The 23845-nt window shown below is 44.5% G+C and overlaps 1 protein-coding gene across 3 annotated transcripts in view; it reads left to right on the top strand.

Moving 5' to 3' along the window:
* The window catches only part of Atp8a2 (ATPase phospholipid transporting 8A2), a 568530-nt gene that overhangs the window by 90028 nt on the left and 454657 nt on the right, over positions 1–23845 (top strand). The gene's annotated exons all lie outside the window — the stretch shown is intronic.

The raw sequence follows: 23845 nt of genomic DNA on the forward strand, positions 1-23845 counted from the left end.
GAGGAGTTTGCGAAACGTCTGTAGGGAAGTGCTTTTTACAGGGAATCCCACAGGCCACAGGGGCTTACATTCATTTCCCAGGGACTCACTGCATTTGCCAAGGGTCTTATTTGCTAGGAAACTTTGTCCAGAGTCAGCAGAAAAATGATGGGAAGGTAACATTTAGCATTTTAGTGTCTGCTTAATGTTTGTTCTCTGTCTGCTGGCCACTGTGTTAGAGGCATTAGCAGTGCCAGCATCTCCAGTGTCTCATGGAGCAAGTCATTAGCTCCACATCAGGAAACTGGAGTGCAGAGATGTGACATGTTGTACTATGCTCATATATTAATAGCTACTGGGTGGGAAGGCTAGAAATTTAACCCCCTCACCTGACCAGAAAGCACATTCCAGCTGCTGTGTAAAAAACTGTTTCTTACCTTGGTGTTAGCACACTTTGAAATGTCATTGAATTTTGGGGCTTTGACCAGCTTCACCTCTGAGAGTGATTTCCAAGGATAGTTTTGTGAGCTACATAGATCACCATAATCTCTCTCTCTCTCTCTCTCTCTCTCTCTCTCTCTCTCTCTCTCTCTCTCTCTCCCCCTTTGGCTAAAACTTTGTTATTGTTACATATCTATTACACTACCCCAGTAATGCCACACTGGCTGCCTAGCTTGCGGCAAGGTCTGTTTGTTGGTCGTTTCTATAGCTGGATAAGATTTGGGAAAGAATAACAACACACCTATGTGCATTCATTTTATTAAGGGAGGGTTGGAGGAATGTCTCAACCATCAAAGACTAGGCTCACAATCAAAAATATTCTATAAAAGGAGCGTCAGGTTGTGTGGCTTTATTTTGTGTTTCAAGAATGCCCTTTGAACACATTTTATATTTAAAAAGTGATGCTTAGGCTATCTGAGTCTTCATTCCTGAATACGTAGACTTGTTTTGAAATATGGAACATTACAGATATTACAAACAGCCCATTGTAGTTTTACAAATCAGGGTCACTGTAATAAAATAATAGAGGGGAAACTGGAGCCTCATACGTTGTCAGTAAGAATGAGAGATGGGCTGCTGCTGTGGAAAGCGGGTTGGCATGTCTTCAAAAGGATCAGGGTAAAGTTAGCACAAGAGCCAGCAATTCCAAGACTACATACATAGATAACACACGTGGAAACAGAGGTCCTCACAAACACTTGCACACAGATGCTCATAGTAGCAGGACTATGGTGGCCAACACACACACACACACACACACACACACACACACACACACACACGTCTTCATTTGGATGAGTCTGTGAAGTGTGGGCAAGCCACACAATGGAATATCGTCTGGCTATAAAATGTTACAACATGGATAAAACTTAAAAGTTATTAAATGAGAGAACAAGCCATGAAAAGCCTCAATTTGTATGAACTGATTTATGTGAAATACCTAAAAGAGAGATGCATCTCGAGGTCTGTTAGTGGCTCCTGAGGCTGGTGAAGGAAGGTGACGGTACGGGAGATACAGAGTGACTGCCGTGTAGCCTGGAATGATGGCTGTGTCACTCTGAATACATGAAAAGTCACTGGATCCTGGCATTGGCCATGTAGTGCCAAATCTGCACGCCTTTCATATTTCTTTTGAGTTCCTTGCAAAAACCACTAAGGTCATTTTTTTTTTAAAGTTAAATATCATGCGAGGAGATTAGATTGGAGCATCACTTTAAGAAAAAAACTTTAGTCCTTTTCAAAATGTATTTTTGCATTTTCCACCAACTTTGGTATCTCTGTGGTGATTTGAAACAGTGACAAAATAGGAATCCCCCCACCCCATCCCTAGTTTCTATAGGAGATATGTTGTTTAGTTTCTAGTCAACTTGACACAAGCAAGGGTCACCTGGAAAGAGGGACCCTCAGTTGAGAAAATGACTCCATTAGATGGCCTGTAGGCAAGTCCACAGGGGACATTTTCTTGATTAATGGTTAATGTTGGTGAGCCCAGCCCACTTGGATAGTATCATCTCTGGACAGGTAGTACTTGGGTGTGTAAGAATCAGACAGAGGAGCCATGGAGAGCAAGCCAGTAAGCCGCACTCCTCCATGGCCTCCACTTCAGCTCCTGCCTTAAGCTCCTTCTCTGACTTCCCATCATGATGGCCTGAAGACCTTAGACTGAAATAAGCCTTTTGCCCCCACGTTGCTGAGGTTTTGTGCTTATCACAGCAATGGAAAGTGAACTAGGAGCGGAGGCAAACATTTAAGAGCAATGGGGCCTCAATACTTGTCTCCGTCAGGGCTGGTTTTAGCCTTAGAGGGATTCCAACGGGTTACACGATAGTTTCATTTGTTCTTTTTATCCAAGAAGGGTTTGGAATAAGTGTGTGTATTGAATTGGCTAGGAATAAAGAAGGCATGTATCAGCTGTACAACTGTATGGTTGGATTCATTTAAATGTATCATACTAAGTATTAAAATGTCAATTTCTGACTTTGTGGCTTATCCGACCTAGGCTAAGAACTTTACAGTGCGGTCCTTGAGCTTCTGTGTTTAATTGGTGTTATTAATAGAATCACTAATGGTTGTCAATGACTTGTAATTCGTTAGGAACTGATTACAAAGCTTGACCTTAGAGTTTCAGCTTTTACAAAACACTGAGGTATGGAACTGGGGCACTTCAGTGATGCTAAAGTCAACTCTACAAAACATTGATTTTTTTTTTAAAAACTAAGCTATTCAAGGGAATGTTTTCATAAAAGGGAATTGCTAAAAAGTTCTTTTTCTTCATATAATTTTCCATGTAAAAAGGTTGATACTTTTTTCATGGGCAAGAACCGGGGAGGGTGTTTTCTCAGACCACCCTCTCCCCCTCATGCTGGGGACGGAACTTGCCTTACACACTCTAAGCAATGCTACACATCTAGGCATGTTGTCTCTATTTTAAGCTTTTTGGAAAGAAAAGATCCCAGGGGCAGCTGAGGATCCTAATGGTCCATTGACTGGGGTGTCTTTTCGAAGCCTGCCTTCTCCAGGTCAGGGTTCTTTGACTCCCCCACACCAAGCCCTTTCTGGCTGAGAATTACTCTGTACTTGATTTTTCAGGTGCTTGACAAGGTTGTATTTAAAGACAGGGAGGAAGGGGGCTGGTGAGCATCTGGGGAAGTGCGTGAAAGATGATGTGCTGCACTTCAGCATCGGAACTGGTGGGACTCAAGGGAGAGGCTTGACCTGGAGGATGGCTTGGAGAACGAGTGAGCAGTCATATCTGGTTGACCCTACACTCCTGGGGGATGCCCTACATGGAAATTCTAAATTTTGGTCAATCAGTTTAGTCCCGAGAGCTGTGTCATGTGTGTGCGAGTCTTGGACTCAGCACCGATGTCGTATCTGATCTGCTGCTTGCTGACGTTTTTCCACCAGGAAGCCAGGGAATCAGCATCGTCACCATGGTGGTCAGCTTTGAAGCAGCACCTTTCTCCTAGGCCTGGGTCTCACCTAAGAGGACAATGATTTTCGTCATTGTGTAGAAATTAATGGTCAAGCTGGGCATGGTGACGTACGCCCTTGATCCCAGCACTTAGGAGGCAGAAGCAGGTGGATCTCTGTGAGTTTGAGGCCAGCCTGATCTTCATAGTGATGTCTGGGACAACCAGGGCTACATATTGAGACCCTGTCTCAAAACCAAACAAATCAAAACAAACAAAAAGAAGTGGATGGTAATCGATGGGACGTTTCAGTGTTCTTATACTTAGGGAGGACTGTGCACCCAACAAGATCTCCTTTCTCTGGCGTACACTCTCATCTCCTTTACACATTTACGTGCATACTTGAGACACCTAAAGTTATAGCTCGGTGATGTTTTTGTTTAATTATGGAATTGTGTAACCATTGTAATTGTAAAATTTAGACCATTTATGCCACTTGAAGAAGAAACTGTACCATCTGTCAGTCAGCCTTCTCTCTCCCTGTACCATCACCTGTCAATCATCCTTCTTCCTCACTGTATCATCTATCTGTCATCCTTCTGTCTCCCCTCTGCCTCTTCCCTCGCCCTCCACACCTAAATAACCACTAATCTACTTTATGTTCCCCTGTGTCAGGCATTTCCCATGAATGGTACCACATCCTCTTGTGTAGTTTATTTAAATTAAAGCGTAACGAAAACTTGCTCTGTAGAGGGATGTGATGATAGCTCTTAAGTTTTATATGTCTTGGCATGATTTTTCCAAAGGAATGATGAACAATGTTCGTGCCCCACAGTCAGCACCATGTCTTCTTTCTCTGTGGCTATTAATGTGTGTCATCTGGAATTCTGGCTTTCTAAGCTGTAAGGAGTTTTCATGTCAGAGTCAGATCTTCAGTGAAAGTTCTAGTTACTTCATTTGGGTTTGGAGTGACTCATTCATTTCAGGTGGGTGTTTCAGTGAGCAGCATTCTGCAGGAGGGCAGGTGAGCTTTGTCAGATTAGCGTGTTTCATCAGGCTGCTTTGTCTTAGGGGAAAATTGCTTTCTATTTAATGTAAATATATTGCTGTCTTTGCCAATGTAAGTTTAAAATAGAGTCTCATCTGTCTAGAGAGAAGAACTGAGCACTGGGTGCTGGGTGTATATAGGATCATCATTTTTAAAAAGCAGGTTAGGCATTCCTAATTTGAGAATCCAAAATGAAATAAAAATAAAAACTTCTCAAAAATTTGAAACTTTTTAAGAATTGACATGATATCAGAAATAGAAAATTCTACATGTAACCTCATCTGGTGGATCACCATCTACACATAGGCACAGCAAAGATATCCAGTACAGTTACTGGCGGGTTCCAAAGCATGCGATACATGTGAGACACAAATAGATTCTATGTTTAGACTCAGAAAAATCTCATTGTGTCTATGCTGATATTCCCAAGTCCAAGAAAGACAAAACAGAACAAATAAAAAAAAAAAAAACAAGTGAGCAAGCCAGATCAGAAATAGCTATTTTGGTGAGGGGTGTTTAACCCATATGCTGGGACCTAAATGTCACAGAGAGTATGCTTGTCATAAGAGATGGAGAGAACATAGTAACCTTTAGTGGTCCACTTGTAGGTACACTGTGGTGCAGATGGTAAGTGTGTATGGTACTAGAGCCAGTGACACTGGGTGCTATGAAGATAAAGAATTCTCTAAATTTTTAAGCTACAAAATTTAGTCAGAATCTGGTTTCTGTTAAACCTGCTTATTATTTAGTAGGGAAATACTACCAAAATCTTTTTAATTCTTTTGTTGATTTCCAAAAGATTATTATTTAAAGGAGTCGGGGGTGCAGATCCTTCTAGAGTTTGCCAAGCAGGCACAGAGGTTAGGTCTTCTGCGTGGAACAAACCTGGCGTGGTGCTGCATGGCTGTAATCTCAGCATCCAGGCGGTGCTGGTGGGAGGATCCATTGAAGGTCATCCTCAGGCGTGTAGCAGACACAGGCCAGTCTGGGCTACACAAGGTGTCTCAAAAACAAACACACAGGGGCTATGACTCACTTATCTCAGTGCTCACTGACTGAGATGGGGTCCGTAGCACTCACGTAGAGTCAGGTTTGTGAGAGAGAAAGATGACTCGGTGGCTAAGAGCGGAGAACCCGAGTTTTGTTCTCAGCACCCACATCAGGGGGACTTGCACCTGTCAGTAACTCCAGCTCCAGGGAATCCTACACTCCTGGCGTCTGTGGGCATATGGGTATGCATATATGAGTGTTGGTGTTCAATATTCCGGTGGTGGGGAGGCAGAAACAAGAGGGTCCCAGGGTTTGCTGGCCAGCTAGTCTGGCCAAAAAGTGAACTCCAGGTTTAATGAGATGTATGTGTCAAAAAACAGTGATTGAAGTTGACACCCAGCCTCTGGCCTCCACATGTGTCATGTGTATACACACACACACACACACACACACACACACACACACGTGCAAATAAACAAATAAATCGCAAAGCTTATGTGCTTCTGACCGGGGACAGCTGTACTCACTGAGTTTGTGGAAGATAAAATAACTCATTGATTCATTGCTTATGTTGAACACATCTTCAGGCCCCCTGGAGGTCTCATCTCTGTCTCTGCTGTTCTTACTTGAGAGTCACATATTCTTGGTTAATCTCCAAATCAGAAGGTTTCTTGAGTAGGTGCCGGGTTCTCTGGCAGAAAGAGCGGGGCAGGGCCGAACTTGCCAGACTCTCCCTGGGGCTGAGCTGGATGGTAAGTTTTGAATGACCCAGACCTCCCCCCTTAGCCACTGGGGAGAAACATACACACTGAGTTGGGATCTTGTTTAATGGTATTAGGCAGATGTAGGCTTATATAGACGAGATGGGGGGGGGAGTGGAGAAGCTTAGGATGGACTGAGACAGAGCAAGGAACAAGGGCTAATAATACTCTGCCATGTTAGTGGTGGCTAGGCGGAGATGGACCTAGGTCAGATAGTCAGAGACAGGTTTCCAAACTCTAGCTAGGCTCAGGAAGTTACACTAGGCCTCACCAAACTCAAGTTAGGCTTAGGAAATTACAATGGGCCTCATGTCCAGGCCTCATGAGACCCAACAAGTAGGAACATCATAATAGATCAGGAACATTTATTTTTGTATACACTAACAGCAAAGAATTGACAGGGAAGTCTGGTAATTAAAGTGTTATCTGATTTATGCCTGGGGCAGGATTTTGAGGTATCTTACAGTTGGAGATATTGAAATTATCCGGTGCTTGGCATCATGTATTTCAGGAAACCACTAGATGCCTAAGTTGTCTTGAGCTGTATTTTTAGAAAAAGGAACAAAAAAGCATGGCAGCCTTGGGCTAGTTAAGTATTTGATGTTTCTAAGGAAATGGCAAATGTCTGGGAGAATAGACTTTGGTGGTGATATTTATCAAGTTGACCTTTGTGTGGGTGCATAATGGAACCAAAGCAACCTCTGTGCGGCTCCTATTCATAGACAGGCAAAGCCATTCTGTTTGAGAATCTGGATCCCTGACCTATTTTACTGCCCTTCCTTTCCCAAGGCCTTTCCCTTCCCTTCTTGCTTCCCCCCCTTCCCTTCTCTCTCCTTCCTTTCCCTTCTCTTCTTCCTTCCCCTCTTTCCTCTCCCCTCCCCTTCACCTCCCTCCTCACCCTTCCCCTTCTTTTTAAATTTGAGACATGTTGTCACTCTATAGCCCAGGTTGTTCTTGAACTCACTCTTCCCTCTAGGCTGGCAGAATTCTACAAACTCTTTGTTTTCTGCAGTCTTAAAATCGTATCTTAGTCTTGCTGAATTAATCAGAGGTTCATTAATCGAAAAGAAGTGAAAATTTAACCAGAGTTTGAGGAAACCAAAGAGAGATGGGGATTAAGGCAGGAGGAGAAGGTTCCCGCCGAGCTCCGAGAAGAACCTATGCTAGAGCATGATGCAGTGTGTGTGATGGTCTTCTTCCTTTGCACCGTCTGCTGTGGTGGTGATGGTGGGGTCGTTACCAGAGTTGGGAGGCTAATAGCCTGGGCTCTAGCCCCAGTAATCAAGGTTTACCCACCTGTCCCCAGTATATCAATTAAAGAGACTAGTAGACATGAGATTTATTCAACATAATCACATGAGGAAGAGGACCAAAGGGATCCATTGTCCACCATGTCCATCTTCAGGGCGCTGACAAGTTGTTAGGGTTTAACAGAGGACCAGGGGTATGCAGAATTAGCAGTACTAATCAAGGCATGGTTGCATACTGATCGCTGATCCCTCTTGTCCTTGCTCTGGCTGTGGTCTGTCCTGTGAGGTACTCTGGTAAATTGTCAGGAATGTGGGAAATCATTTTTTGGAAGGCAAGTTCCTCCTCTGTCCAGCACAATGGCTTCAGCCTTTCCATTCCTTAGCACAGGATGCCTGGGGAAACTTTCAGTCTTTAAGGTTCATTGTTTCAAAAGTCTGATAGGCAAAGCAGACTAGTGTCTCTCCTGTCTGGCTCTCCTGTCAGGTGCTCACCAGATGTTGACACCAGGAAAGTGCAGTGAAAAGAAAGGCAGACAGCTATTCTGTTGTGTCTTTTGTACATTTCCACAAGTCTATGATTTTCTCAAGATTAAGAAAAAAGCAAGAATAATAAACTCAAAGTTGAACCCCCCAGAAATAATGTAGGAGAATAAGGATAGCAAACTCTCATCTTTCTGCTGGACGGGTTGTCAGATGCCTGGGTCTTTTGTTAAAACAAGGGTGGAAACAGAACTTTAGAACAGAGGAGAGAAAAGAGCTGCACCTTGGGACTGGAGATGACTCAGTGGTTAAGAGCATGGCCTGCTTTCTCTGAAGACCTGAGTTCAGTTCTCAGTATCCATGTTGGGTGGCCCACAAACATCTGTAACTCCAGCTCTGGGGAAAATACGCCTTCGACATCTCTGCAACCTGCACTCACAGGCCACAGGCATGTACCCACACTCACACATGTGGAGTGCAAAAAAAAAAAAAAAAAAAAAAAAACCAACAGTTTTTCTTAAAAAGACAAAATAAAGGAGCAAAGTCTCCCCAGATTGCTGTACTAAGTCGATGGGAGAACACTTGCTCTCTGGTGTCCAAGAGTCTCCCCTAAGCTCCCTGCCCACAGTTTGCATGCCGGACATCTGGTCTGGGTGTACAGAGGCTAGAGGAGGCCTCAGCACTTAGACCATGACCAGTTCTGCTGTGGCCAGCGTTCGGTCTTAGATCTTGGGTCCACCTTCTGAAAAACCGCACCGAAGAGCCTGCGGTGCCGTCTGTGGCTCCTCAGCACATAGCCGATGCGCTCTTAGAAACCGAATCAGCAGCCCTTTCCAGGACAGCACTCAGAGAGAACAAAAGGGGAGTCTGACCATTGTTGGAATGTTTTATCGAGAAAGTTCCTGAAAACCATGAGGTCAGGGTAGATTCAAATGCTGACCCACTCTTTTCTCTCTAGTGAGAGCCAGCTCCGCAACATAAATCAGAGGTTTTCAGCTGGTCATCTTGTTTTATATTTGAGGCGATCAAATGATTGGAGGTTGAACTTAAAACATTGCTAGCCATTCAGGTGCATTATTCTGTCTTTTCAGGACTTGCTGTGTGAACCGTTGCTTGAATGGCTCTGGAGAGCCGCCGCGCATTGGTCAGTTTCAGCCTTCAGGCTTTTGAGAGCCAACTCCTTGATCTCGTCTCTCTTTCTGAAGTGTTGATGATTTTAGTGTGTGAAATGTATCAACAATAGGCAGATTTGCAAGGGACAGAAAGCCATTATAAAGGCACCTGCAAAAACTTGGGGACCAGGCACAGAGGACAGGCTTCACAGGAGGGACACAAGCGGCCAAATATTGAACAGCTAAACAAAGGGACAGGGACTTGCTCTTGGGAGGGGTGTGGGCTGTGGGAGGCTGGTGGAAGATGGTGCACAGCTGTCTTAAGATGCAGATGAGGTTTCTCTAGGGGACAGCTGCAGGGTGATCCGTCCAACTTGGGTGACTGAATCCTCTGATCTTCCTGTGGTATCTTTCCAGGTCAGAAAAGGGGTATCAAGGAAAGCTTGTTTGGACGCCCTGCCTGTTCACTTCACCAGCAGAATAAATTTATCAAAGCACAGCCTCCGAGTCAGTGTCTATAGCTAGAAATGAAGAAGGCCAGTATGGGATGTTGTATTTGGGGTGATATATTGTGGGACCCCATGCAGTCACATAAATTCTCTGTATCAGCGGTCTCCAAACATTTGGATTTTAGGTATAAAATCCCTCAGTATAACTTGTCAACACAAATCTTTACCCTTGTGTTTAGATATCTGTACACGGTATTGTCGCCATGTCTCAACCCTTGGCGTGCATTTGCTAAGATACTCAGTTAAGCCCTGTGGATTTATTTGTCTGCGTGCTCAGTTGTTTTGAATGTCTGTGACTATCTTATCAGACTTAGTTGCTTTCCTTTTGCTGCACCTAGATAAAGGCCTCGGCGAGCGTGGATTCAGAGCAGATGCGTCTATTCTGACTTTTGTTTGCGGGCATCTGTGCAATAGTGCCATCATTTCTGATGTGCGTTCATTGCATAGTTCCTCTTTATGGGAGGATCAGTGTCATTGAAATTAGGTAAAATAACCCATAAATCCACCTGGCTTAGAGACGCAGGCCGAAGCACAGAGTCATAAGCAGAGAGACAGATGGAGGGGTGGGTGCTGCTGCCACCTTGAATTTGTCAGCCCAGGCTGCCAGAGCCAAGTGTCATATACTGGGCCCGGTGGCTCAGAAAAGAGAAATGTGCTTTCTCCCAGCTGTTGCCACTGGAAGTGACACCCTCATGGCTTCATTTAAGCCATTTGTCTTCCAAAGGCCCCAGCCGCAAATATCAACATGTTTAGGGCTTCATCTGTTTGGAGGATGCAATTCACTGGGTGCTTCCCTGTAACACTTCCCCTCCAGCCACACCCTACAGGACCAAGTGCCGAGGGCGACTCCAGTGTCGAGCTACCAACAGCAGCTACGGCTGAGGGATTTTAGTTAGGGACATGGCAGCATAAGCCCTGGGGATAAGTCTCTTCTAAGCCTTGCTGTAGAGCCCTGCATTGTAAGTCTGTGTCAAGTGGGGCTGCTCCCCTTCCTTGGAGAAGATGGGGGCCACTTTTGCTTCAGAACACAGCCACCCCGAGTCTGATTATAGAGGGACATGGGAGGCAGTGGAGTGTGGTGGCAAAGTTTATCTTTTCAGGTATGGGTCTGCCCATAGCCAGCAAAGGTTTTTACAAGGAGCAGGGACAAGGTCGTCCGCCGGGTGCCTTGGAAGAGAAGGAGGTTCCCTGAGGATACACAGAGTGGGACTTTGAGTGGGTGGGTAGACATACATGCTTCTAGGTTCAAATGTCAGCGGCGGGAAGAGCACTCATGGTTTCTCTTGCTTCTGTGTTTTGTTCTCTTTGGAATTGTTTTGAACAGTGTATTGAAAACGGGGGCTTGACCTCACAGTAACAGAAATCCCCGATTCCCCTCAGTATTAGACCTACTGGGGCGGCCAGAGGTGCATGGGGCCACCTCTGGCAGTGTGCTGTGAGGGAGAGTCGCTGTCTTATGTGGGGATGCATGAACTCTACTGGAGAGATCTCCAACATCCTCTGTCTGTAGAGCAGGAATCCTCATACTGCAGTTAAGAGCTTGACCAGAAGGCAACTAACTGCAGCTACTTCCTTGTGTTAGTAATCAACGCTGTTATTCTATTTGGCCATTCATGTCTCATTCTTTTCTTTGTTAATCCAGTAACTTGATGATCTGGGGAAACAACAAGTGGATTTGAGTATGACTTGTTCAAGGGCGTATGTTGTCTAGAGAATAACCGTGGGCTAAAGAATAACTTGACAGATTTGGGACATTGGGGTCTTCTCTCTGTGTGTAGATTTAATCTATTTACCTATATGCTATTTAAACATAATTAGTTACAGATTTATTATGTAAATACAAGTATACTTAATATATATATATGTATATATATTCAGTATATCCAGTTTTAGCCTGCACATGCTATACCTGACCAGGCTATGTTGAGAGCATAAGAAAGGTGGGGAGTAAGTGAGTGAGTGTATGTGTGTGTATGTATGTGTGTATGTGTTTGTCTATGTGCATATACATGTGCATGAATTGCTAAATCATGAAACTGATTCTTCCTTTTGGTGTGCTGGAAGAACAAGGTTATATAAGGTTATGTTAAGTTCACTGTCACTTCCTGCTCTGCAGCAGAACACCCAGCAAGATTCTTCACTATAGACTGGTTAAAAGCTCAAGCCCAGTCCAGGCAGATAAGTAGAGTCTTAGGATGGGTGAGAAACTCTTTCTCTAATTCTTGCTGGCACCAGGTATTGAACCCAGGTCCTGATCAGGAATCGGCAAGTGCTCTATGGGGCAGCACTACATACCTTTTATTTTGAAATAGTGTCCCACTAAGTTGCCCAGGCTGGCCTCAAATGACTGACCCTCTTGCATTAACCTCTTCAGTAGCTAGAATGTATGCATATGCCACCCAGCTTGGCTCCTGCCCTGTCCTCTTTATTTCTTCTTTTCTTATCCATTTCATGGCATCCTAGACTCTGCTTAATATTCCAAAGGGATCCAGAAATGTGCGTAGTATTTAATCTGAAATTTAATTTTTTTTTTAAATTTTATGTGTACAAATATTTTATCTTTGTGTATGTCTGGGTACCATGTGCCTGCCTGGTGCCCTCAGAGTCCAGAAGAGGGTGTTGGACCTTCTGGGACTGCAGTCGCAGATGGTTGTGGGTGCTGGAACTTGAACTTGAGTCCTCTGGAAGAGCAACCAGTGCTTTTAGCCAGTGATCACCTGTCTCCAGACTGATCTAGATTCTTAATAGGAGAGTCCATTTTACTAAGACATGTTACTAAGACATTTTACTAAGACATGTTCTTTAAATTACCCAATAAAGTATTACACTTCTGTATTTCCTCCCGTAAGTGGTGGCGTATCTGAAAGCGTCACCGTCCGGAATGTGGAGTGAGTCCCGAAACTCCTGCCCTCTGAGAACAGAGCTCGCTCTTTGGCAGTAGTGGGCTGCTTCTCAGTAGTATCATCCCTGCTCTCCGGCACCTGTCCTTGTTAGAACTGTCTCGGGTTAGCTTTTAATGGTACCTTTAAATGAGGCTTCATTAATCATTCTAGTGCTATTTCGCCAGAGCAAATTAAATTATTTCCTAGAATGAGGATGCCAGGGGCCGGTGGAAACATTAGCTTCTCTCAGCACCTCTGTGTTGCCTGTCAGCTGTCTCGCAGCTTCATTCTACACCCCTTTCATTCTATACCAGACAGCAGGACGTTTGCCTTTTCTTCTCTTTTCTTAACCTCCCCCCCCCCACCTCCTCTTTGCCGTGCATGTAAAGGCCATAATATAGAGGCCGAGTTTTGGCATGTGACTGGGATTTATATAGTTATACAATAATCATCCGCCCCCCGCAAAGGCCTGACTGTTGGGCTTTATCCACAGCTGATGGGAGAAGTAATTTTAAGACACCAAATGATATGAAAAGGAAGAAGGGAAACCACAGTTGTGTCTGTTCAGAGGACTTGATTTGACTTACCCAGATAAATTCGTAAGCCGATCACTGCTGTACTAACATAGCTATAGTCATCAGAGAGGAAGGAGCCGCAGTTGAGGAAAGGCCTCCATGAGATCCAGCTGTAAGGCATGTTCTCAATGAGTGATCAGTGAGGGGGAGGGCCCAGCCCATGGTGCCATCCCTGGGCTGCTGGTTCTGGATTCTATAAGAAAGCAGGCTGAGCAAACCATGAGGAACAAGACAGTGAGCATCACCTCTCAATGGCCTCTGCATCAGCTCCTACTTCCAGGAATTCCTGTTCTGACTTCTTTCAATAATGGACTATGATCTGGAAAGTGTAAGCCAAATAAATCTTTTCCTTCCCAACTCGCTTTTTGGTCATGACATTTCTTTGCCTCAACAGAAACCCTAATTAAGACAATTGCAAAATTGTAAAGTCAGGCAACTCCAAATAAAATGATAATATAGCAGAGAACTCTCATTTTTAGTTTATTATTGACCATTTTCCACTCGGTTGTATGAAATGTGGCCATGAGTATACACATCCCACAACTTGCAATGCTTGAAACTTATGTGGCCCTCACAGGAGCATCAGCCTCCAAGGGTGTGGTGGTTTGAATGAGAATGGTCCCCATAGGCTCATATATTTGTGTATTTGGTTCCTAATCTGTAGAACGGTTTAGAGAGGATTAGGAGGTGTGGCCTTGTTGGAGGAGGTGTGTTATTTGGGGTAGGCTTTGAGGTTTCAAAAGCCCATGCCGGGCCACTGTTGTTTCCCCTCTTCCTGTTAGCAGTGGATATAAAGCTCTCAGCTGCTACCCCAGCACCATGCCTGCCTGCCTCCTACGTGATGATCATGGACTAACGCTCTGAAGCTGTAAGCAAGTCCCCAGTTAAATGCTTGCTTTCGTAAGCATTGCCTTGGCCATGGTGTCACTTCCCAGCAATAGAACTGTTACTAGAAAGGGGACAGTTCACCTGGAGAACCTTTCAAGCCCATGGGTGCCGTGTCTATAAAGGCTTCCCTCGATACCAAAGCTTCCTGTGACTCCCAGACCCTGATACTAGGTTGTGGCCCTAATCTTACAAAGACAGAAATGGCAAGAAATCAACCATAAACCTCTGTAGCCGCCATGACAAAGCATTTATCCAAGCATCGTGTTTGGATTAGCATATGTCCTAATATGTGCCATCAGTACTTTGTGCAATGGTCATGGGGCCATTTACAGAGTATTTCAGTATTTCCCAGGAAGCAGATCCTCCTATGTGGGATCCTCTGTTGTGTTCTTGGGCAGGAGTGAGGCTTCTGATTTCACCAAGGTCCCTGGTGGCTTTTGACATGTACATTAAGCCTATATCAACAACGCTGAGAGACACATATTCTCAATGTTTTACCCCTTAAAATTGGTAATGCATGCACTTGGAAAAATAGTGACCAAGCTGGAAATGTCCCATCACCTGTTGACATGCAAACGATTCTAGTTCCTTTTCTGGGGACCACAAGCTTTTGTTTGTTTGGTGTTGTCTTTGGTTGTTTCATTGGTACAATAAAGGTTCTTGCTTTTTTGTCACATGTCATATGATTGATAAGATAAGAAGCTGCTGCAACACAGTGCTGGTATTTGCTCAGGAGCCAAATGGGTGTCTTATGTCACCGGCCTGTGATGTTTAAGAGCTGTGTGTAGGAAGGTGCCTTTTTGAGATGGCACCCTGGGGTGAGTTTGAATTCACAGTGTCTGTCCAGTCTCAAATCATCCATCCAACTTCTCCTTTGCCACTTGCCATTTTACAGGTGACTTCATGCTAAGTTGACGATTCCTCGTGGTTTTGAGCTATTGTGATGTGGACAACATTGGTTTTGATATTTTGGGGTGCTGTTATTAGAAATGACAGTAAGAATGTCTTGTCTTGGGGGTTGGAGAGATGGTTCAGTGGTTAAGAGCACTGATTGCTCTTTCAGAGGTCCTGAGTTCAATTCCTAGCAGTCACATGATGGCTCGCAAGCATCCATGGTGGGATCTGGTGCCCTCTTCTGGAATAAAGGCGATCATACAGACAGAACACTCAGTTTTTTTTTTTTAAATAATATCTAGTCTTAAGAAATCCATGCCCCTTTTGATCTTAAAGTATTTTGAATATTTTCAAATTAGGATGGCATAACATGGGTCATATTTACTTGAGAATGACAGCGCTGTGGCCGGTTTCTGCAGGAATGAGAGCTCTGCTGTTGTTCATAGGATGTGTTGTTCGCCCAGTAAGACTGAAGATTGCGCCCCATAGAACAATCAAGTGCAACTGGGTAGTGTCTTTGCAAGGCACTATCAGTGTGGGTGTTTACTTTTCTATTGGTCTCACGGTCATGGCTGTGGCTTGTTTGCGTTCCCTTTGCTGCAGTGACCTGTCGTGCACAGAGCTAACGTGGTTTGCAAGTCTGCGATAAGGTGCTGGTGTTTAACATCAGTGCGTTTGGCAGGGGCAAGGTTCTGGCTGCTGTTTGGCACTTGTGATTCCATTGCAGGTGGTCTGTCACCACCTCCATCTTTTGGCGGGTATTTTATAGGGTGTCCTCTGGACATTAGATGAATACTGAGCATAAGCACTTTAAGCCGTACCCACTGAATGTCTTACAGGTTTCAATTTAGCCTTTGTTTGCATACTGTATGTTTGAGAACAGCTCTCCCACCTTCTTGGTACATAACACTTGAGTTTTAAAAAAACAGACTTTGCATTGTATTCGAAGAGATTAAAGGCAGCACAGCAGTTGAGTGGGATGAGTGTGTTCAGGGAACAGACTAGAAACATTTTCTCCCTGCAGTGATTTAGCTTCAAAGAGTATTTCTAGCGTTTGTCTGAGGTTTGTACTGGAAGCATTTGTAGGGAGGTATCTAAGTTAGAATGGCTAGAGAAGGAGACTGACGAAAGGGCAAGAGCAGTCTGGGGCACAGCTCTTGCCTAGCATGTGTGGGACCTGGCTTTGGAGCCCCAATGCTGAAAAAACAAACAAGCAACAAAAAACCCCGTCGATCACAGTAGAAGTCTTGACTCTATCAGCGTCAGCAGTTTCACAAGCCTTGTTTCCTTGTCTGTGAGATGGGAGCATGCTCCCCTTCAAGGTTTGTCCAGAAACGGAGACAAGGGAGTCTAGCGCATAACGGACCACACGCCTTGCATCTCCCATCTTGTTTGCTATGGATAGACTTATTCCTCCTTTTCTTTTTATCAGTTAAGAAGCACAGATAACACAGACTTTACCCTCTCAACCTTGTCAGTGCACAGTTCAGTGGCAGTGTGTTCATACTGTGGGGTAACCTGCCCCCTAAAACCTTTTTATCTGGCAAAGAACATCTTCTCCCATTCCTTTTGTCCCTTGCCCACCAATCGGCATTTTGTTGCTATGCATTTGATTATTCTGGGTTTGTCACAAGAAAGTCTTACCGCTTTGAAACTCTGCTACCAAGTCTTGCTGAGTTATCAAATGGCCATTTTTAAATGGCATTTCTGTTCTTTCTACTGTGTCTCTTTTTATTTAACTATGTATTTTACTCTCTCTCTCTCTCTCTCTCTCTCTCTCTCTCTCTCTCTCTCTCTCTCTCTCTCTCTCTGTGTGTGCACATGTGCACTTGTCTTCAGAAGCCAGCAGAGGGCATCAGATCTGGCTCTGGAGTTGTAGGATATGCCAGTGTGGGTGCTGGGAACCCAACTGCTGTCCTCTGAAGGAGGGGCAAACGTTCTTAAGTGTTGAGCCGTCTCTCCAGCTCTCTCTGGGCCTTTTCTTATGTCTTTCTATCATTGTAGTGCACACTGTTCCAAAAACTGGCATAAAAATGGGTGAAGAAAATGGCCCCTTTTCAGCCCTAAGAAAGAATGCGATTGTGCTGCTAACAGGAAAATGGATGAAATGGGAAATAACCTTGTCAAATGAATTAAGCCAGGCTCAGAACGACAACTGTCGTATGTTTTCTCAGATTTCTCAGTTTTATGTAAGATCATGTATGTGTTTATGGCCTGAAACTAGAACAGACTGTCCAGAGGATCACAGGGGACTAGTGGGAGAGGGTGGAGGAAGGGAAACTAGGGGCCTCTGGGAGGGTATGGGCAGTGCATAATATATCCTTGTGCAACTGAACATCTTTAAGTTTAAAAATCTATAAATGGTTTATAGGGAAGTTCACACGAGCCCTTCACCTTCTTCTGGGTGGCTGACTTCACTGTCCGCATCTTGCCCCGAAGACCATTCTGGAACGGAATGGAATGGTATTCTGGAAAAGATGCATCCCGAGTTTGAGATTTTCAACCAGATCTGCCTTAGGACAGTGCGGGTTTTTTTTTTCCTCTCTGAAGCAGTCCAGTCTCTGATGTCTCCTCTTAAATGGGGTCCCTGTCTCAACACTGTTTCCTTCCCTCTTCTGTGTTGATGGAGGATCCCATCTAAAAGAGTAGATTCTCAAGGTGGTCTTGCTGAGGAATGCATTGTGATTCTTCCTATTCAGGGGCCACTGCTGACTGCTTTTACCTCCTGGGACATCTACAAGGCCACTCACATTCTATCTTCACTTTCTGCTCCATCTCCCAGAGTTCCTTATCTTCCTGTGTTCAGGCTACTGCCTCGGGTTGCAGGATGTTCTCTGATGTGCTCTACTCTTGTCTTCTCTATAACTTTTCCTCCCGCACTACTGAGGCTTCTAAGGCCAAATTCGCATCTCTCTGAAGTGTTGCCTTGCTTGTCCACCTTCCTGCCCTTTGCGGGTGGGAGTGGCCCATCCACTCTCTGTGGACCATTGGGAGGCTATGTCTGCTCTTGCCCCCAACGCTCCTGCTCTGCTGTGTCATCCTTCATGACAAAGTCATCATCTTCCTGATCCTTCTCAGTGTGGGACTCACTCAGCTTTCAGCCGGTGGGAGGAGCAAACCCTTTCCCAGAGGACTTTGCAGATAGATGGAGTTCAGAGCAGTCCGGAAAATAGGAGTTGCCTTAATCCTGCGCTCTACGACTTGCCTTCCCACTCATTACACAGTGCGCAGAGCTGACCCCCGTGGTGATGGGCAGTCCTCAGGCATCAGGAGGGGAAGTGTGTGGTTTCCACATGCTTTTATAAACAAGCCACTCTTGAGAGAGTTCTGCCTCAGCAAATGCTTTTAGTGTCAGTTCTTCCGAAACAATAGATTGATGTCTGTCCTCAGATGCAGGCACGTTTGGGATTTAATGTGCTCCTTGGCATCCTTAGGTCTTTTATAGCAGTTGAGGTTTAAAATATGTTCATTCAACAAATACATTTTTGGTACTTAGTATATAGTGGTGTATACCTTTGGTCGATAACCGGACAAAGTGTTGGAGACCAGGGCTCGCTGGGCTGCCGCGAGTTTGAGCTTCCTGTCCCTGCCAGCTTTCTGGGCAGGGAGCAGGGAGCATTAGCGGTGCATTGGCCATTTTGGAATTCTGCTTGGTGCCCTTGTTGGCCTGTCTGCTCTTCGTCTCAGTCTCTTGAAGGAGAAGCTACTTTCTGGGTGGAAAGATAGAGAGCAGCCTCCCGGCATGTTCTGCCCGGGCCACGTAGGTCATGCCACGCCTCCTTCTTGGGTTTTCTATCTTACAGTTTAGATGCCATGGCTCTTTTCCTTTAAGCTCTCCCGCTGAAGCCGCTGCTCCAGCAGAGTCCCAGGCCTCAAGGAGCCATGAGAAGGAAGGTACAGCCATTCCTAACTCTTACCCTCATCACACAGACGAGGATATACGCTATGAAAAACTAATGTATGCATTTAAAATATCTGCGCATGCGTGTTTGAGATGGGTACCTCTTGGTTTCGCTCACATGATGCTACATTCTCCAAGGGAGTCCAGTAGGAGTGTCCCTGACACCACAACCCCGTCCCCAGAAGCCCGCGGCAGAGCTGCTAATCATCCTGCAAATTTCCAACCTATTTCTTTTGATTGGCCCTGAATTTTATTTATTTATTTATTTTTTTAAATATTTATTTATTTATTATGTATACAATATTCTGTCTGTGTGTATGCCTGCAGGCCAGAAGAGGGCACCAGACCTCAATCCAGATGGTTGTGAGCCACCATGTGGTTGCTGGGAATTGAACTCAGGACCTTTGGAAGAGCAGGCAATGCTCTTAACCACTGAGCCATCTCTCCAGCCCCCTGGCCCTGAATTTTAAAACAACAGCAACAACAAAAATGATCAGTTGTCTGCTTGGAGTGCAAGGTCCAAAGAATAGGGTGGCTTAAAAATTCACTTTGAGTTAAGTGTGGTGTCCTCACGAGACCCGCAGTGCCGCATATAGCTGAATTTCATAGCAATTATAAAATCAACAATGATTATGTAGCATTTACAAGCTCTAAGGAAAGTAGAATCTGAGACACTTCAGTTCTGTTGTTATCATCTTTTTCCCATAGCTGGGGCTCAGACCCAGGGCTGCGTCACGCCTGCTAGGCGCATGCTCTGTCCCTGAGCTACACCCTCAAGTTGAAGGTCTCTTTTTTCTGTGATCACTTGGATCTAACATTTAAAACACTGAGAGTTATAAATTACGAGGTGTAAGATGTTTGTTTGAGCATTATAAATTTTAACCTTTACAAAATTCTATTCAACCGTATCCTAAAACTTAAGATTTATTGGTAATATTTTATTGTTTTAAAATTGAAAGCCAGATCAAGAAGTTGAGTGAAATCCGAGCGGTGTGGTTTGGTCGCTGTCCAACTTGGATCCCACAAGTGCGCTGTGTCAGTGAGCTTTCATTTACTGGTCACCTGAGGGACTGTTAACAAAAGTTTTCCCACCAGCCTGGATCTGCTATGTAGAAATAAGAATAGTGAATATGTAATTTTGTGCGTTTTTACTTTTTTGTAATGTAATAAATTTTTATTATTTTACTTGGTGTAATTTGATCATATACTTTACTTCCAACACATGATTAAACCACAGCTTAATAAAGGTGAGTTTTGTTTTGTTGCAGTGTGGGGGCTGTACCCAGGACTTTGTACATGTTTTGTACAGGAGGACTCTACCACTGGGCTGTACCCCGGACCCTAATATTTTTCACTCTCTGTTTCTTTCTGGTCAGTTTTTATATGTTTTTGCATTGCAGTTGCTGCTAAAATGAGCTTTGCTGCGTAGAGGAGGGGAGGTGAGGGTTAGCCATGACAGGACCTCACTGTAAGATGCCGAATCCCAACTGTGTTCTCAGTCAGCTACTGTGGGGCGCCATGCTGGGCTACCCTGGCTGCATTCTGAGGACCAAGAGCTGCCGCGGCTGCTCCTGAGGAGGTGTCCTCCTGAAGACACTTCATCTTTCAAGGTGTCTGTGTCTTCTTGTGTAAGATGATGAACGCACACAAGAGTGTCCACGGTCCCTCTCAGTTCTGTGTACAGATGGCCCCTAAGCTGTGACCTGACAGTGTGGTCTGTCACCATTCACTTGGGGGTCAGCTAGCATGGCCATCAACATTCCTGCCAGCTTGAGGAGATGTGGAGGACCCGTTGGAGCTTGCTTTAAATTTCTCTTGTACCTTGGTGTAGTCTGTAGGTTTGGTCACCTCTCTGCCCTTATTGCTTTAGTGGCTGCAACCAGTAGTGGATCAACCACTCCTGATTTTTTTGCCAATTTATGCGTGGATTTTGTTCTGTTTGAGACAGTCTCACTTCTGTCATCCAAGGTGGCCTTGAATCCATAATCCTGCCTCAGTTTCCCAAGTGATACAAGTTATAGTTTTAAAAAATCAGCAAGAAAAAAAATAAACAAAAAAATAAAAAAATAAAAAAAATAAATAAAAAAAAGGAAAATGCAAAAACAAGTTATAGTTTTGCACTACTTGCTCATGATTTTTGATATTCATGTAAAACAACATTTATATTTTGTGTAAAACTTAGTTGCCCATAAAATAAAACTCACCACAATTCTGGTAATATCAAGACAGTTTTTATTATCATCATGTGTTTATCCATTATTTTGGCCTGGGCCTTGAATGTTTTTTTATTGCCAACATAATTTGCTACAGGTGTCTGAAGGGTGTGAAAACCTCTCAATGCAGAGTCTCACACATACTTTCTCCATCTGAAAGATGAATAAGTCAGTAACCCTTCACTGCACAGCGATTCTTCTCACCCCATTCTCTTTTTGTCCTTAACAGTGAGCGCAGAGAAACCATTGTTTGAGACGAAATGGAGACATGAGACCTTGCCTCAAAATAATAATAAGCATGTAAACAAACGTTCCTGAACTAAATGATCAAAAAAAAAAAAAGAAGGAAAGAAAGAAAGAAAGAAAGAAAGAAAGAAAGAAAGAAAGAAATGAAATTGAGAACGTGCTCTAGAAATTCCCTGGTCTGAGAGGGTGTGATCATATTGTGTCCTGGGCTTTGCCTTGCAGTGAAGATTTTCATAAATGGAACGTGGAAAGGACATGGCTTGACCTTGACTTTGATGCTAATATCTTTTGCTTTCTTTTCGCTCAAGTTTGTGCTATATAACTGTGCTCATAATTTTTTAAAGGAAAACTTGAAATTAAATAAAATGACTTCAGAGACCCTATTCTAGCCTGGCGGGGGGGAGCTACTTAGTCTGTTGTGACAACTTTGTGATTTTTGTTTTATCCTCCTGAGTGTTGCTTCCTTGGCTTTTTTTTGTTGTTGTTGTTGTTGTTGGTTGGTAAAATTTATTGTAGGATTGCTAAGGAAATGAGAACAGCGAGGGGTACAGACATCACTCCTGGTCCTGTTGACGTGTGCAGTCCGTGGAGCATTTGGATAGGCAAACACAGAGCGGTTCTAAGAGTTATAGACAGTAAAATAGTCACTGTGGGCTGTGTGCACATGACACCAGCTCTGGAAGACTGTGGCAGAGCTGAAAACTCTTGTCCGTTCCTGACTTCAGCTGTACTAAAGTCTCAGAAAGCATTCTTTGGGTAATGTGTGAAGAGAGATTTTTATTTTAGTGATACTTTTCTCGAGGAGTCTCAAGGATGTTCATAGTGTGGGGCAAAGCAATGTAGAAGAAAGATGGATGGACAGGTGGAAGATGTTGGCGGCGGAGCATGCAAGTTTGGATCCTATGGGGCATCTCTGAGCTCAGGCACACTGAACAGATGTGGACAAGAGGAGAGACCTCTGCTTGAGTCAGGATGGTCTTCAGGCAAGATTTACTTATCAGAGTACAAATAATAATACCACTATAGGACCGAGCAGAGCACTAGGGTGAAGGCTGTAGAGAGATGGAGGAAAGGAAGGGTAGAAATAGCCAGCCTGGAGTCTGGAGAGGAAGTATCTAAGGTTCCCAGCACCTAGAACCTAGGTGTCCTGGAAGTTACTTTGTGGGGTTTGAAATTCAGGAACCCACTTCACATTTCTACCAAATAAAGTAGCTTCATTATCTTGCAGACAAAAACTAGTAAGTGCAGTGAAAGACCAGCCTGGACTTGCTGCATTGACTTTGCATGTAACACATAAAATCTCCTAAGTGGGAGACACAGCTGGGGATGTGGCTTTGACCTTTCTGCCACTGCATTCCTGCTACCAGCCTTGAACCAGTTGTAGATAGTCTGTTAGTCCTTAGCCGTGCTGCCCAGGGAGTGAAAGTGGTGTGTATGTGTGTGTGTGTGTATGTGAGTGTGTGTGAGAGAGAGCGAGAGAGAGAGAGAGCGAGAGCGAGAGAGAGAGAGAGAGAGAGAGAGAGAGAGAGAGAGAGAGAGAGAGAAGTGTAGGTGTGTACGTGGTGTATATGTGGTGGCTGGGGTGGAGGTTGCATAGCATGTGAGAGAGAGAGAGAGAGAGAGAGAGAGAGAGAGAGAGAGAGAGAGAGAGAGAGAGAGAGAGAAGTGTGTGTACGTGGTGTATATGTGGTGGCTGGGGTGGAGGTTGCATAGCATGAGAGAGAGAGAGAGAGAGAGAGAGAGAGAGAGAAGTGTAGGTGTGTACGTGGTGTATATGTGGTGTCTGGGGTGGAGGTTGCATAGCATGTTACTTGGGAAGTAGGGCAAGACTGGTTTTGGTTTGCTCTGATTTGGAGCACGTTATCCCTAAGTGTCAGCACCCATGTTTAGCGGGATGTTGCTGTTCCGATACTTATAGGAACTTCTGTTTTAAAAAATTGAAGCATAGACATAGAGACTTATAACATTTTAGTAGTTATTTTCCAGCAGCGTCTTGTTAATGCCATCTTCCTATGTATTGTTTGGACACTGTCTGAACCCCCCCTTGGGAGTGAGTTTGGCATTGTGATGGTTTCTTTTGTTGCAGAGATGTTCCAAGGTCATGCTGTGTTTGGGTTCTGTAGAGGAACAGAACTGACAGACTCAATCTATATTTAATCTACACACATCTGTATACTTAAAGGGATTTATCTGATGATTTGCATGATATGGTCTGGGTAACCCAGCTGTGGCTTCTCACTCCAGAGAGGCTGAGACTCTAGCAGGTGCTCATTCTGCAAGGATGGGTGCTGGAGACTGGGAGGATTCCTGGAGAGCCTCTGCTTTTTTGGAGAGCTGGTTCTACTCCCCGAATCCTGAAGAAGCTGGTTCTGCTTCCTGGAATGCAGCAACCACAGCAGTGGCGGTGGCAGGGTAGATGAACTTAGCAGCAAGGGTGAGAGAAAGCAGTCAGGAGCACAGCTTCCTTCTTCCATGTCCTGTTAGCTGGGTGTCTACCGGGAAGTGCCACACACATTTAGGTGCGTCTTCCCATTTCGATTAATCTGACCAACAAATTTTCTCACAGCAGCTGCCAGTCTTGCCTTTAATTGAGTCCAAGTGCCATCAAGTTGACAACCAAGATGACCCATCACAGTCTGAAGTTCCACCAAGCGACCTTTCCTCCACTTAGCTGCATGAATTGCAGGCTTCCCTTCTAACATTG

This window comes from Chionomys nivalis, chromosome 12 (genome assembly GCF_950005125.1).
Source record: "Chionomys nivalis chromosome 12, mChiNiv1.1, whole genome shotgun sequence".
NCBI lineage: Eukaryota > Metazoa > Chordata > Mammalia > Rodentia > Cricetidae > Chionomys > Chionomys nivalis.